Here is a 16,949-nt window from a genome sequence, read left to right as displayed (position 1 = left end):
GTAAATGTTTGAAGCCTTGTTGCTTTTGTTGTCCTCTAGGTTTTACATCGCGCTAAACCTCCCTATTACATCGCGGAACAATTTACAAAAAAAATCATTCACTTGAGAGTAAAGAAATAAGCAAACGCATTAATAACAGCATTTTCCTATGTCTGCAAAAGGCTTAAATCTTTCCAACAAGTTGATAAGATAAAAAAAGATGTGTCTATTTTTGTCGTCTACCAATGCGTTTGTTTACTTTCGTAAATCTGTGAAACAGACAATTCTATTTAGTGCCACTTTCAAACTCCTAAGTGGATTCATTTTATCCAAAAACTATCTGTCTGGGTCAATGGCGGGTTTATCGATCTTGTTTTGAATACGCATACTCATTTTCAAACCGTTTGAAACTAAGCTTGCCATAGATGAGGCATGTGCTATATAAAATGTAACTTGCGGCGGCGATTAATGCATATAATGATTTGTTGTTTTTCATGTGACACATGTTCAGCTCATCCATTTTCGCCTTAGTTAATGAACTTTTTCTGCTTACCACATTCTTTATTACTTTGTTCAATAGAAAATATTGTAATCAACAGCATTTTTTTTCAAAAGTGTGCCCCTCTTTTTAATTAGTATAAAGTGCAAATCAGTGAACAAATTAATTTTCGACGAAAATGAAAAAAAACTTTTTTTATTCGACATATTTATAAAGAACACTTGAATATCTAATCGATTAATATGTTAATTTTTTTTGGAATATTGATTTATAGTTTAGCCAATTTAATATTCTTTTTCAAAAGAAATGGGTATCCAAATCCAACAACATTTGCACTTGTACGACCATATACATCTAGTGGTGCCCTATGAAGTCCTAAGTCAATCATTGAACGATGAAAGGTTTGGTCGAACTTTTCTGCTAGAAACTCAATTATGAACTCTTTGGCTTCTTGTTGAAAGAATTCAATGTGACCATATATATGTGATTGAATAGAGTCATTGAATGTTCCATACATACTTAACTTGCAAAATATTTCACCAGTGATAAGCCGGTAATGAGTTCCAAAAGTAAGCAACGTTTTTCGGGGGTCTTCCAGGTAAGATGCAATAATTTTCGTTTGATGAGTATAGATAAGAGATATATTTGCTTCAATCGGCTTGTAAGGTGTTGAATCTACTATTAATCTACCATCTCGAAACAATGTCGAATATTGCTCCTTATGTTGAATCAGAGTCCGTATATTTTTTGGCGCTAGAGTGCAAATTTTTCTCGCGTATTCATTGTTCGGATTTCTTTTTAGTAGCTGACTAGTCCCCTGGTAGGTAACCAAATCCTGTAATAAAAACTCAGAAATAAAATATGAATAAATGGAACATTTTAAATGTGGATAATATTGGCTATACCAACCGACGATTTAATCCAAATTTTAAGTGCAAGTTCACGAAAGTGCCAATAGTAATGCGATTCATGGTGTAGAAAAAGACACTAAGCAAACAATGCTTTTTCAGTCTACATATACCAAACCGTCACCTAATGATACTGCACTTTTTAGAAAAACAAACATTCATCTCCCACTGAAATCAATCAAATGAAACCATTTCAAGACAGACAACTCTTGCAAAATGCCAATTTCATGTACAATCTATATAATTTTATCCCAAAAGCGCAACAACCAAACGAAAAACTAAGACTGGTTATGTAATCAGTAAAAACAAGACATAAAACTGAATTCGATGGATTCTTGACATGCAAGAAAGAATCACCTTCTGTCTGATTTTAGAAAGACTGCTTAAATTCACACTGTAGTGTTGTATCAAGCATTCTTTTGTTGAACAGAATGAACAGAATAGAAAATGAATTATTTCAGTGACTTTTTATATACGCGTACTTTCAATTTTTATAGTGGCGGATTGTTTAAAAGTTGTCTAATTAAAAATTACACCAATGTGGGATTTTTAACTATTCAGATATTTACACAAACACAAAGTATTGGCAATACCTGTGCATAAAAAAATTGGTAAAATCTGTAAATTTTCGTTTGTTCTTAAATTATACCCTCACACCATGTTCATTCTTTTAGTTCGTTCATTCAAATTCTTCCGACGCGATACTTCTAAACAGAAAATACTGAAGCATAAATACTCAAAGGTTGTCAATGTAGGGTAAGAACGAAATAACAGAACCGATAATACCTAGGCAAATATAAAGTCTGTAAAACAAATGGGTATATTAACCTGAAAGATAGGAACCACCTCAATATTCCTGAATTTTTACATGCATTACGATAGGAATAGTGGGTTAAGTCGGGTTTTATATAGCGCTTCTATCAAGTCATTTAAGTGATATATCATTGGGGTAGGAGTAGTTTTGCATTTTTACACCTTTTAAATTTAAGGCACCCAAAAAGAAAGACCGCATTTTTATTGAAATAACAAAACAGCTGTTACACATGCTATATGATGATACCTTTATATGTTAATTAACTTTGTTCAATAGAATGTGGAAGTTGGACGACATAGAAAAAAAACCGAACAAAACACGTGGTATTGACATCAAAAAGGAATCACCAGTGTCCAGAAAATGTAAAAATTCCTCAGTTAAATTTTTGGCGATAAATTGATTTGTGAATGAGTTGTACGAAAGTACCTTAAATTATATTGGACTTTATGATTGGGAGGTGTGTTTGCGGGATATCTTAACCCATGCACTAAATATTGTTTACTTTCTATCAGGTCTGAAATAATGTCCTACCAAAACAATGATCTGAATAAAACAATCAACAAAGGTTTGTATATTTTGAACATGCACAAATTATTCCATCCGCCTAAACCAAAAAAAGTTTCAATTCACATTGTAACGCATGTACCAACGGAACAGAAAAGCTCCGACAGTGTAAGGCATATCTGCTGCGGTAAGTAAAAGAAGAAACGAGCGTCTACCGCTGTGTGGAGCTTGTGTGCACTGTAAAATATTTTTCATTTTCCTTTTTACGATTATGCTTTGGGTAATTTTGTTACAACCTTTATAAGAAAGAATTTTTATTCTGACATTTAAAATCTAGTTGAGAAGCTTACCATCTGTGTAATATGTTTGCACAATCCAAGATCTATGTAAGGTTCAATTGTCAATCTGTGATGAGATAGAGCAATGAAGTCTTTAATATTACCATGCCTTTGCATAAGTGCGTTGACCAGTTTAGGAAAAAGTCCTCTCCCCTGGTATTTTTTGCATATGTATATGTTTGAAAATAATCCTGTCTTCCCCTCGTCAATAACTTTGAGGCAACAGATTGCTATCTAAAACATGAGAGTATGAATATATCAATTTATTTCTAACAAATATCATAAGCCAAGTTGGATAATCGATAGTGGTATGCAGTATTTAACATATAAGACAATGTTGCATAAAAATCTTAAAAAATCAATAATTCTTTCAATTTTTAAACCTAGTATAAGTTTTTAATTTCCTTACGCTTGTTTTTTTTATAACGAAAAATAATGAAGAAACGTTACAGCAACTTTGTTTGAAACTAAGTGCATATTTAAATGAACTTATTTCAGAACATTTTAGATTAATGTCATCCTCTTTATTGTCATTTGTATCTTCATAGAGGTTCATTTTTTTACATATTTATGCATTGTTATAATATGTCGGCTGACACAACCACCGTTTACCCGAGTTATAAACTCTTATATTTTTTAACGGCCAAAACATCCCATCCATGATTTAATTTGTCTTGCTGTAACAGATTTTTGGTCTCATTACAAGTTGACAATTTTATATAGCCTAGCTGGCCAAGTGGTCTAGGGCGCTGACCTTAGTGCAGGCGGTGTTGGCATAGATGTCACATCGGTACGAGTTCGAGTCCCGCGGAGGGAACGACACAATGCACATTTTTTAAGAAATCCTTATGCTTTAACAGTTGTTATGGATTAAGATATCTTAATACACAATTTACGGTAACAACACTAAGCCTTGCATTCTAATTTTCAGTTGTGTTTTAGACCAATAAGAGCCCTTAATCCCCATTCTCCCTTTATATTTTATCGGAAAATTCCTTGCAATTGTGTACTTATATCATGCATTTGTAACCTGCAAGAAGACGTACTGGAATATACATTGATATTTTCGTTTACAAGTCTGCGTTTTACAAGTTACGTCCGTTAGGAATTATTTTTTTCTGTTTAGTTAATCCAAAGCATGATTCTTACAAAGACTGTAACTCAATAAATACTACAATCTGACTGTAAGAAACTTACGTTATTTAAATTACAATATACCCTCAGCACTAGTAACAAGATTCAAACAAATAGTTACAGTTTCATTATGAAGAACAGTTACAAAAACAGGAATACCAAAGTACATATTAACTTAATTTATAAAAAGTCCATTTCAAAATGTGTTGATTACAAATTATTGAAAGTATGTACTTATGAAAGCAAATGGTTTCGATAAGTGGTCATGTTGTATATTTGTCAAATACGTCCATTACAGGAGGTGCAAATCTTTACTCTTTATATTCACGCCATTCACACAATGAAAAGTTCGAAAACTGTTTATTGAATACCTTTTGAATTAAAGGTGACACATACAGCCTCTGAACCGATCCGCGCAACGATTTGACGGATCGATGACCGTTGACTGATTGATCGCTGACGAATGGATGACCGATGACCAATTTGATCGCAGTTTTGGTATGTAAAATGACGAATGAATCTTTAAAAAAACAAATGTAAAAAAGTATAGATTGATGTTCAGATTTATTGCATAATGTAAATGTGTAAAATTGACAGAGAAAACACTGGAAACTGTAAAATATATTGACCGCTCTGTGGTCACGTGATGCGTTTACCGGTTTGTTTGGTCGGTTTGACGGATCAATGACTGATCGGCAGCTGATCGGTGATCGGTGACCGATCGCAATTTTTGTTGCACAGATCGGTTCAGGTACTGTATATTGTACCATCCACAACATAAAGTGACGAAAAATGGCAAAGTTCAACAGACTAAAAATGTTAAACTAAACGCATCTATTTTTTCAATGCTAGGAGCATGATGAGGTGCACAATTTTTATATGAAATTAAAAGAAAGCTCTCTTATTGGTTTTTAAGCTGAATGTAAGTACCCCATTCATGAGAGGGACGGTTAATTCGATGATCGGGAAGCTTCTAGACATGCTGTCAACGTTGATGATGCAAGTTATTGTCATTATTAGGATTCAATATATCATGTGATTACACAATGAAAGAAAAACAACTATATTGACCACTATCTTTGTTTGTGCCAGATGTATCTTTTGCTGAGGTTTTAAAAGTCATTTTGACTCAAGTTGTCGATTCTAGAATTGAGTCTTTACATTTTGCTCCTTTAAGTTATTGGACGTCTGAAAAATGAACAGACAACGTCATTGTAATTGTATAATCATCTCCAGGCGTAATCTGAACTGCAGTGGGTAGATATATTTCAAGAGTATGGTTACCACCATTGATATCAAATGGCACCGAGTCTTGGATCACCACATTATCGTATTTGTCGTGTATATTAAGATATGTTTGGCAATAAAAAATTGGTAATCTTTGAAAATTCATATCATTGGAATCATAATAAGGGCTACCCATATCGTATAGATATTCTACCTGGCGTCGAACAATGATGGGAAGGCATATCGTGACCATTTTAACCATACCACTTTGTGGGGTAGAAACGGGAGAGCCTGTACCACATTCGGCTGGTATTGTCCTCCCGCTGTTTGACAGTTTCGTGTTAACGTGTAGACTTTTCACTTTTTGACAGGACACTTTTGGTTTCTTTGTACATGTAATACGTTTTCATTGTCCTCAGTAAATTGAGATTGGTAGACACTTATTGTTTCATCAGATGTCAAAATGCCCGTCTTTACAACATTATTTGAAAAATATTTCATATCTACGACAGGAAATCTTACTAATATTAGCAGATTATTAGCAACTTCTCTAAAGTTTTTACCATTTGGTTCAAGGCCCTTCTCAATACACCGGGCTGTTATCCATTGAAAGGAAAATTCGCATACATTATCTTCTGCACAATCAAGATCATCTGATTTCAATATAATCTCCATGCTTGCGTTGGAAATCTTGGTACTTAGTTTAGACGCGAAACAAACCTTGGCATTATTTTCTGTATAAACTTTTATTTTGTAAATCAGGTAATTGGTACTTGATTGCAGTTTTTAAAGCCGTTATTGCATACTCTGAAGTGGCAATTTCTTTCAAAAGCTTTTTACATTCTTTCTTAACTTTCCACAGCATGTACTTATTCGAAGCATATAACATGTTCTGTACATTCTGTTCTGATATTGAAAGGTTATCAGTGTATACAAATCTAAAAACATTAAAATAAGAATGGTTGTAACACGAACCTAAATGAAATAATGGATTTCATTATATATACTAGTTTACGTCTTTTAAGGGTAATCAAGGGAACCAAGGTTTTAGCGGTAACCAAAAGAATGTAATCCAGGGACAAATACCAGACATGGAAAACAGACATACACAACAAAGAACATAAAGTAACTAAAATCACACATACAAAGTAACAAAAGTATGTGAGCAACTCGGACGCCACTAAAAACTGGGAGCAAGGACCAGGCGCACCGGTAGGGTAAGCGTCCTCTGCTTTTCTAGAAACACCCACCGAGTTGCTCTTAAAAAGGCAAGTCCGGGGTAGACAAACGAGGAAAGGAAAACTATGACCCGTTGAATACATCAGTTTTCATGGTGCTGATGGATATACCATAACGATCCACGAGTTCATGATGACGACCATAAAACTTCTGTAGTGATGACTTCAATCTTGTAGCAACATAACCCTGTTCCAGAAGCCTAGTTGTTAGAATTATAGCGCGATATAGTTTCAACAAGCTCTGGCATAATATATGAGGTATGATATGAACACATCATACACAGGTGCTGAAGGGATGTTGTCACAGATGAAAGGAAAATTGACAATTCTGAATGAAAAGTCATCACGTTTGTCGTAAAGTTTGGTCAAAAGTTTTCCTTTACCATCGATTTCTAAGTGTAGTTCAAGATATGAGGCTGACTTCACATTGTCTGTAGTGACCTTTATCTCAAGTTCTTTAGGGTAGATGCAATGTATCAAATCCCCCAAATTAGGATTGTTTTACGATAATACGTCATCTATAGAGCGGAAACTGAGATTATAGATCTAGCTAAACGATATTCTTTCTTTCGGATCAGATCAGCTGTGGTCAGCAAGTAGAGGAGCACAATTTGTTGAAAAACGCGTCCCCAACACTGGACAAATATGTTGTCGATCAAATTTCCAGCATTTTGTAAACATCTTCTGTACATGTCACCGTCCCTGTATGGGATAAAATTCCCAAAAATATTAAAAATGGCAATTTTAGTATCCGGTTGGTGGTTGCGACACTCATATTTCAGTAACAAATCTTCAAAATGACATATATTTGCAAATTATATGTGTGCGAACACTTTTAATATACTTATTAGTCTAAATTTTTTGTAAAAAAAAATGTTAAAATTGTATGTATCATTATTATGTTGATGGCTGTGATACATATATATTTCAGAATAAATTCTCGAAAATGAGATATTTTTTTGCAGATTAAATGTGTGCGAAAACTTGAAATATCCTTAATGGTCTTAAATTATTGTTTTAAATGTTAAAATTGTCAAAAAAGTATCATGTGTGTAGCTTTGACACATTACTTTCAATCAAATTTCTCAAATATAACATATTTCTTCAGATTGTAAGGGTACGAACAATATTAATTTCAGAAATGGTCCCAAATTATTGTTAAAATATTAAAACTGTCAATATTTGTATCCGGTTGGTGTTTGCGACACTCATATTTCAGTCAAAAATCTTTAAAATGACATATTTTGCATCGTTATGGTGTATCCATCTGCACCATGAAAACTGATTTATTCAACAAGTCATAGTTTTCCTTTCCTCATTTGTATACCCCGGACATGACTTTTTATAAGATACTCGGCGGGTGTTTCTAGAAAAGCGGTGCACTTGGTCCATGCTCCCAGTTTTTAGTGGAGTCCGTGTTGCTCGTTTGCTTTTGTTACTTTGTATGTATGATTTTAGTTACTTTATGTACTCTGTTCTGTATGTCTGTTTTCCATGTCTGGTCTTTGTCTCGGATTACATTCTTTTGATTACCGCTAAAACCTTGGTTCCCTTGATTGTCTATATCATTATTGTGTTGATGGCTGTGATACATATATATTTCAGACAAAAATTCTTGAAAATGAGATGATTTTTGCAAATTGAATGATTGCATACACTTGAAATATCCTTAATGGTCTTCTGTTATTTTTTAAAATGTTAAAATTGTCTTTATCATTATTCTGTTGATGGCTGTGATACATATATTTCAAACCAACTTCTTGAAAATGAGATATTTTTTTTTTTCAAATTTAACGAGTGTGAACACTTGAAATTACCTTCATGGTTTTACATTATTGTTTAAAACGTGCGCATGGTCAAAATAAGTATCATATTTTTGGCTGTGACATTGATTTCAGCTAAATTACTAAAAACTATGACTTACATGTATGTCTGCAGATAGTAAGGTTGCGTACAGTTTTAATTTCAATAATGGTATAAAATTCGTGTATAAAATATTAAAACTGGCAATATTATTATCCTTTTCGAGGTTGCGACGAATGACATATTTCTGCCATTTGAAAGAGAATCAGTATATTATTTTTAAAGGTCTTGTTATTATTGCTCAATGTGTTTAATTTATCAATACTAAAATCATACGAGTGTCTCCGACACAAAATTATTTCAGTATGAATTTTCAAATATGATTTACGTTTAGAAATCGTGTGAGCGTGAACATTTTCAATCTATAACGACCAGAAATTACATGAATTAAATATTGTAGAAATGTACTTCCGGTTAATATTTAAGAAATCTATCAATGAATAATGAAATGCGACAGCTGAAATAATTTAAAATTACTCGAAAACAAGCTTGTTTAAAATTATTTTAATTACTGTCATATAATTATGATAGGTATGTGGCTAGCGGAAAAAGGCGAAATAATTTGTTTGATTGACAAATCAAAATTATTCCCTCGACCCATTTTCATTGCCCTATTCATTTACCCTATTCCCAATGCCCCATTCCCCATTGCCTCATTCCCCGTCGCCGCATTCCCCATTCCCCATGCCCCATTGCCCATTGCCCCATCCCCCATTCCCCATCGCCCCATACTCCATAAAACGTTTATCCAATACAGGTGATGTACATGTATTTTGTCATAGAAAATAAATACCACAGTCATGTATTTCTTAAATATATTAGTCAGGTTATGTATAGATCGATTATAAATTTTGGTCGAAAAATCGACTATATCAAAACTTGAACTAAAATGTCTCGGCTTATTTGTTTAACGGATTTACTCGCTGGAGAAATTTTTTTCACTGGACAAGTCAAGTTAAACCTATACATATTTATCCAGTTACGAAAAATTTTAAGTTACAAAACGACTGTAGTCATCACTACACAAACTTTATGGTTGTTGTCATGAACTAGTGGATATATCTGCACCATAAAAACCGATTTGTTCAATATGTCATAGATTTCCTTTCCTCTTCCGTCTACCAAAAAATTGACTTTTTATTAGCAACTCGGTGGGTTATTCCACTGGTGCACCTGGTCCAGCAGGCTTCCAGTTTGTTATGGAGTCCGAATTATTCATTTACTTGTGTTGCTTTGTACATATCGTTTTGGTTATACTTTGTTGTGTATGTTTGTGTTTCATGTCAAGTCTTTATCTCTGGTTTGCATTCTTTTGATTTCCGCTAGAATCTTGGTTCCCTTGATTACTCTTCAACAACTAGGGTCTGATATTCACCCTCCTATATTCCTAACAAAAAATAATAAAAATATTATCTGTCAAAGTGATTACTATTTTCGAAGAAAATATAGTACTGCATCTGTATCTTGATATTTCATTTTTCTGAAAATTCTAGGAAAATGTTTCGCCCTTTAGAATATAACAACTTAGTTCCCTCATTTAATGTACAACTTATGTAATGTTATTGGTCAATACAAAATGAATTATGATCGCCTAATACATTAACAAAAATATAAATTGCATTTTCTGAAAAAAAAAATGGCCGTTTAAATTGCAGACGCATTACCACAATTTTGTTTGGAAATGATAGAAATCTTTTTTTAATCAAACTTCCTTTATCTATTTGTATCATTTACAGATTTGCTGTCAAAACGTAAATAGACTGTTGTTCAATAACATCCAATCACCATCAACATGTAATACGGTGTAACCATCTGCAACATGAGAACCAATTGGTTTAAAGTGTCATAGGCCTTCCGTCTTTCGTCTGCCCGGATTTTTTATCAGTTGCTCGGCGGGTGTTAATAAAAAGAGCAGAGGACGCTTATCCTATCGATGCACCTTCTCCATGCTTCAAGTTATATATAGTTACATTTAAAAGATCAGTGTTGCTTTAAATTACCTTTATAAAAATTATAAAGCTGAATTGTTACATTTTCATGACCTTTCATACACTTTAAAAAAGTAGCTTTTTTTTCAGATGCTATATATGTCATATACCTATCTTCATACAATTTATACAGTAAAAGGGTGTCAACTTAAAGATTGAAATCAGCGAAACACTGAAAAACATTTAAAAACAAGGTAGAACAGAATATTTTATATAAAAGCAGTATGTGGGACGAAATTAATGTAGTGCGACTGAGTCAATTGAAAAATTAGATGTTCCCATCTCCTACATTCTGTTCATTCTTTGTTTGTTTGGAAAATGTTCCTATTCTACGAAATAACAACACTTAAGCAGCAGCTTAAATAAGAAATTAAACTCGTACTTGAGTACCTTTTTATCGAAGACGTCTATATCTAACTTTGTCACGAAATAACGAAGTGATTATGGGTGGTAATGGTATGCAGGAGTATTAGAGATCGTGTTTTGAAATATTTCTAACCATTCAAAACTCTGGCTATGCGCCCGACGCATATTGTTGTTTCAATGAATTATACCGATGCTTAAAAGGCCTTGAGAGAACACTGCAGAACATGTTAATGTAGTGTGAAGGATAGACCAAAATGGGGTATTGATAAATATTGGGCAGAATCACCGAAATTCTAACGAATTCAATAAAGACAGGTAAGACACATGTATTGATACAAATGTACATTCATCATTTTCAAAAATATAAGAAATCAAAAAGCTAAAAATATTTTGATAACTACAGGAAAAGTACAAATGTACATTTTATAGTTTGCACATGTACATGTACAATGTGTGGTACGATGCACTGAATAGGTATAGAATGAACCTACTTTCCAGTGTGGTAAATGCTTTTTGTTTTGGCCATATACCGTACAAAACTACAATACATAGGGAACGCTGATAAATACTGACCATATTTTATACATTACTAAATGAAATTTTAAAATTGATTCATAAAAGATGTTTGTTTTTTTCTGTTAGGGATCCAAAAGAATTTTCAATAGTATTGGTTGCCGGGCCCTTGCAAAGCTTGTTCCCCGCTTTGGTTTCTTGAAAAATAAGGCAAAAAAGTAACAAAATGTAATTATAAAAATCCATTATCTGTAAAATGCTGAATAACTTTAATATGCATATATTAGTATACTTATAAAATGTAACATTACATGTAAGTATTCTTTTGTGTAGAATATACAAGTATTCTCATTCAAATGTTTTTTTTTTTTGTTTTTTTTTTGTTGTTTTGTTTTGTTTTGTTTTGTTTTATTTTGTTTTGTTTTGTTTTGTTTTGTTTTTTTTTTTTTTGGGGGGGGGGGTTATTTGCTTGATTGTTGTTGTCGTTTTTTTCTTCTTCTGAGCTTTCACTTTCAGTGTTGTAGACACAAATTTACAAGTAGATACAATGAACATATAAATGTCCATATTATTTTATATTAAATGTTGAAATAAATTAAATCCTTTATAGTTTAAAAAAAACATGTTATTCCAAAGGATATAAGTTTGAATTACAAGTTTGAAGGAAGGCAGAAAGGTGATTGAAGCATTTCAGTTCCGCATCTATCATTCCCTTCGTCAAATAATAAATATTTATGAGGTTTTCTACTTGTTACAAATGAATACATGTACATACATGTCAAGTTAATTCGTGTTATTCATTGAAATTCTGAGTAAAACAATTCATTTACTCGAGGGCATTGTTTGAAAAATACCAAAATGATGTCAATAAAGAGAGAAATAGATTTTTGTAAAACAAACAAGTGAAATATACAGCTGGTCCTTTTCTATTTCAGGCAAAGGAGTCTTCTAGGAAAATGTGAGTGAGTAGAAAATGTTGAAACGTAAAGAGCCTCCAATTGCAAATGAACAGAACTTCGAATTCTTGACCTTATGATGGAAATTAAAAACAAACTAGAGAAAACGTTACCAACCTTGTTAAGAAATACAAATGTACAAAGTGTACATGTGTTTGAAATGTATATATAGCATATATGTACATAGCCTGTTTTAGTTGCAGTTACATACATATATATATGTACATGTATGTTTCCAAGTAGGACTGTCAAGCAGTGCTGCATAAAAGTACATGCTGTACAACCTGTGGAAATTAAAAGTGAGATATTGGCCTGATATTGTAATTCTTAAGAAGTTTATAAAGTTTTCAATTGGAGACACAGGTTGTACACCATGTACATGTAAACCTAAATTTGCTATATTTCTATAATCCATTCTTAAGAAATTATCTCCTCTTCAAGGATACAAATGATATCGTTAAAGATTTATTGTCAGTTTTATGGACGTACCATATATGAAATTGATGGTTTTATGTGGAAAATATTGTTAATGATGATCAATTCTTTGATTTAGTGGTAGATATATACTTTTATGCTTGATTATATCTTACCTGGTGAAAGATGCAGGAAGAATGCCTATATTGGGTACTCATTGTTCCCCCAGCTATGTTCTGATATCATTTTTCAAACCACAGAAGCTTCTTATGTTAAAACCTTAAGTATGAAGTTGCAAAACTTTTTCTGGATTTTACTTGTAAAGACATTCTAAGTGAGGTAAAGGATCAATGATAAACACCAGAGTGATTTTGATTTCTAGCAATTTTCGCCCCACCATGCCAAATCCCCCATGCTATAACATTGTCATCTGATAAATTCCCAGCTGCAACCATTGTTTATTTATACTACTGAGTGCGTCATCATTTTTCCATAAAAAGATAAATATAAATGCGTTACTTTAAGACGTGGTTAAAATAAGGAATCTCCAAAATTTGACAAATTGCCCAAATTTTACAATAAATCTATTTATACCTTTTAGATCACTGATTTTAACAATATGCTTGTTATTTTGGAAAAGTCTAGTTATAGTTTATTTAGTTGACCAAGTTCATTGCACACATATTAAAAATTTTGTAAAAAATTAATGTCTTAACTTTGCATTTGTTTACCTGAAAGTTAGCATTTTCCTAGGAAATTCTCAGAAAACAAAATGGTGAATTTCCTAGGAAGTTCTCAGAAAACAAAATGGTAAAAAATCATTTTGTATCTATATTCTTTTCCGCTTGCATCACACCTTAACATTGTTCTCTAGTTTCCTGCATAAATTTTGTAAACATAATTTCTTCTAAAATTGGAAAAGTTGTGAGCAAAAATCACTTGGTGATACCCTGGAAACCATTTGGTGATCCCCATATGTGATTTAAGTCATTCAGATAAAAGCAAATTTAAAGGTAAATAATTGTATCATGTGATAAGTAAATTTCATCAAAATCCATTCAATTGGATATGCAAAAGAACAGATGCACTAATGCATCATGTAGTAAATGTTTCATTAAATTCCAATCAGCAGTTTCAAATGAGTTGAAGCTTAGAACTAGGGACTGAAAAACAGATGGACACCTTGATTACTATATACCTCCTGCTTTTAAAGCGTGAGAAAAGGATATCCATTATTCTGGGAGAAAGAAAAAACCAAAGCGAACATAAATTAACTAAAAGAAACACACAAACACAATAGAACAAATGAGCAACCAGAAGTCAACCATAACACCATCACTGCTCACTAAAACCTGTGAGCACTATTAGTTAAAGCATCCTGTGCTTTTCAATAATATCACATGATATAACAGTAGAACTGATCTACAATTAACCGCTTTTTTAGGAAAAATACTGTTAAGTTACTGTAAGAATTTTTTTGCTTTTTTATTTAAATAGGTTAAAAAATCATTTGAAATGACATAAAAGTAGATCAGTCAGTGTCTTCACACCAAGTATTCGCAATATTGATCTTACATGGTGGTAGCAACTAGGTACTAGGTGTAATAAAATCAAAGTAATTGTAAAGGCACATATTTATTATTTGAACCATTTGCAAAAATATTTTCATGAGGAAAGGTCTTGCTTTTGTCTATTTTTTCAAGTCATGACTTTCTAAAAAAAAATGAAAAAAATATAAAAAAATATAAAAAATATGAATGACATTTTAATGCAAATACAATGTTTGCCTTATTAACAAAACGTGTGTACTATGATATCAACACAAGCTTTTGAAAAGGCCTAAATATGCAATTTAATCACTTATGATACTCCATCCTTTCTATTGCCTACATGTGTATTGAAAATACACAGACATTTGGACAAATATAATACTATCCACATCTCTTGAATTTTGTACATTTGTACATGTTAAAAAGTACATGTAGGTTTGTGTGTACAAAGATACAATTTTCAGACATTCCACAATTATATAAGTTAAATACTATAAATTTGAAAATTCAATTGAGGTTACATGTAACTGGCATATCTTGAGTAAAGTAGGAACTTGCCACTTACCCGTCCTTCAATTGTACACTGCTCACATAACACACTCACTATACCTGCCAACCAGCTACATCTATATAGCAATATAGCAATAAAATTCAAATAAAATTACAATATGTGTTTCATTCAGATAACTATATTTTAATAATCCGCTATAAATCAAATAAAAATTGACAAACAACATGTAATTCCAATAAATATCTAAACTTAATGAACTGAAAACGTGTTACATGTATTTGCCACTCAGAAGGGACAGCTACATGTACATTGTAAAGGTAGAATAGATGATACAATATAGGTGGCTATTACTCTTACTAGGAAAATATGCTTGAGTTTTTTTTTAATCGGGAAATTTTGAATAATGGTACAAACATTGAATTTGAAGTAAAAATCATTATTCCTATATAGGATACAAGAAAAATGCAAGTTATAGACAATATTAAGCTACAACACCATATACAACATTTGGACACTGATTAACTTTAATTATTTGAGACTGTTTTAGCCACTTTTTCAGAAAATTGGGAACTTTTCATAAGAAGAAACACAAACAATATCACAAGTGTTTGTGTAAATTAAGAAAAAAATTAAATTTACCAGTGAGTGAAGATTTCAATAATATACCATTCGAAAATCTCAAAAAGTAAAACAGCATACATGTGTATGTATACATGGTACATTTGTATTTTAAAGTATAAATGTATATTTATTTATTTTTTTTCTAAATTCTACAATAAACGTCAATTTTAAATCTTTCCTTTTTTGTTTTTCTGGTTTTTATTTTGGATTTAAAATTGTATTGTAACGTATTTTCTTTAAGAAAGTAAGATTGTTTTAATTCTACATGTTCAATTTAAAATCCCTCCCCCTTTCTTCCACTACAAATGTACGTGTAACCATGGGCAAGCACCGACTAATCAAAAGCAAATTATTTCTGTAGTTCATGTTCATAAGTGGCTGATCGTCTATATGTGTTTGCAGTACCCCTTATGTACAGTGTTGGTAACCATTTGAAAGATTGTTGTTTTAAGTTACTATTACAAGATTAAATAAGTCCGTATAGCCTCTAGGATGCAAATGTGTCAGTTGTATTTGAGTGGGAGAGGGGGTTTACCCGTCATATTCACTCAAAGGTAAAACGTAAGTAAGTTTAAAACTACGATTTTCAACTTATACGGATGGTTTTCGAATGAAACAAAGCACAGACACTTGCACAAATAATGTATAAATGATACAGTAATTGCAACAATTTTTAAAAAATGTAATCAGACAAACTCAACGAAAATTCATACGTACCTGACGTAAACAAATTTCTAATCGACATGCGATAATGGCGACATCTTAGTAAAGCGGAGTTGCGTCCCCTGACTTCATGGAAAAAAGAACCTACGGGCGGAGGCGACAACGGCACGCTTGGCTTTCCCACTGGACGGTGCGAGACTCGTATGAATAGTCAAGGACATTTAAATCCCTCAGGCACATGGGAGATTGGTAAGTAGTATGTGTCGGATGAGATTTTTTTTTTCGTAAGGGCAACATTTTTTTACATTTTTATTCATATTTCAGTAGCAAGCAAAATCTGCCTTGTTGAATAATAGGGAAGTAGATCTTTTTCAATAAACAAGTAAAAGAAAAGGTTTTTTTCCAAAATTTTGAACATTTTTTTTTTTCAAAAAGATAAAAAAATCCCACATTTCCACTCGCTTTTAAAATAGTCGCACTTTGCCACATGTCACCATTTTAATTCTTCAGGGTACCCCTAGCAACTTCCTTTTCAGATTTAGCGGGTCAGATGAATTTGTACAGATACCGGAAAGAGTAGAGTCATCCACTGTAAATTATCTGTTTTGCTGAAGTGTAAGGTATTAGTTTTCTTTTATTTTCAGTTTTCCTAACCTAATTATGTAAGTCTTTTAAGTGTTGTAAAGTTTCCTTTCGGGTATATTTTTCGCCGGAGCTCTACGTGATGTCACGTATGTTGTACAGCAATACGTTAATTTTCATTCTTATTCAACTTACGTCAGATTGAAAATTATCGTATAGCAAGATCAAAAGGATTTTCAACAAAACGCCAATTAAATTTAAATCTTGATCATACAGCCTTT

The 16,949-nt window shown here is 32.3% G+C and overlaps 1 protein-coding gene across 3 annotated transcripts in view; it reads right to left on the bottom strand.

Annotated features, from left to right (window-relative positions):
• Positions 1 to 16,949, bottom strand: part of LOC148605731 (uncharacterized) — a 66,923-nt gene that overhangs the window by 12,837 nt on the left and 37,137 nt on the right. The window contains exon 2 of one of the 3 annotated variants that reach the window (XR_015916049.1): positions 658 to 1,313. The exons of the other annotated variants lie outside the window; for them this stretch is intronic. The gene's annotated coding sequence lies outside the window, so the exon portion shown is untranslated. Of the gene's footprint in view, positions 1 to 657; positions 1,314 to 16,949 lie in introns of those variants that run through there. 3 annotated transcript variants of the gene reach the window in all.

This window comes from Perna viridis, chromosome 10 (assembly GCF_037379345.1).
Source record: "Perna viridis isolate PV_CMFRI_1.1 ecotype Kerala chromosome 10, ASM3737934v1, whole genome shotgun sequence".
In the NCBI taxonomy this organism is placed as follows: Eukaryota; Metazoa; Mollusca; class Bivalvia; order Mytilida; family Mytilidae; genus Perna; species Perna viridis.
This window is presented reverse-complemented; position numbering and strand designations above follow the sequence as displayed.